A 727-nucleotide genomic window follows, 5' to 3' on the forward strand; every position below is an offset into this window, starting at 1 on the left:
TTTTTGAAAAAAAAAATTGATTGCTAAATTAGTTATTAATTTCAGACGTTAAATCGGTTGTTAAAATAAAAATTAACAACCAATTTTACAACCAATTTGTTTTTTTGTCAAAAAATTAATTCAATTACAAAATCAACATCTAATTTAATTTGTCGCTAAATCGGTTGCTATTTTTAAATTTTGTTGTATTAGCTCACGGAAAGTAAACCACAAAACAATATGAATTGTGATAAATTAAACTACTTCAATTTGAATTGAATATCTTATGTTTTCATCTAACTGGAATTGAAGGAGTCAATGCAAAAGGTAGGGGTCCGGGCAGAATCATCGGAGATTTTCATTGTCCAATATATTCTTTCTCTCTTAGCTTTGAGGAAGGAATGTGCACAGACAGAAATTAAAAAAGAGGAATATATTGTACATCATAATTGCATTGTTGATTAGCGTACAAGTAATTTGTAGTTAATGTGTTTGAAATAGTAATTAATTAGACATAATATTTTATTATCGCGTGTACGTGACAATCATATGTTATATTTGGCAATATATCATGGCTGACCTATCACCGATATTATATGATGGCCATTATAAAAAAAAAAAAATTAACTATCTTGTGTTTTAAAGAGATATTTTAAAATAATTTAATAATTAAAATTTTTTATTTTTTTAATATATTTAATACATTAAAAATATAAAACTTATTTTTTTAATAAGTTTTAATAATTTT

This window comes from Arachis ipaensis, chromosome B07 (genome assembly GCF_000816755.2).
Source record: "Arachis ipaensis cultivar K30076 chromosome B07, Araip1.1, whole genome shotgun sequence".
Lineage (NCBI taxonomy): Eukaryota > Viridiplantae > Streptophyta > Magnoliopsida > Fabales > Fabaceae > Arachis > Arachis ipaensis.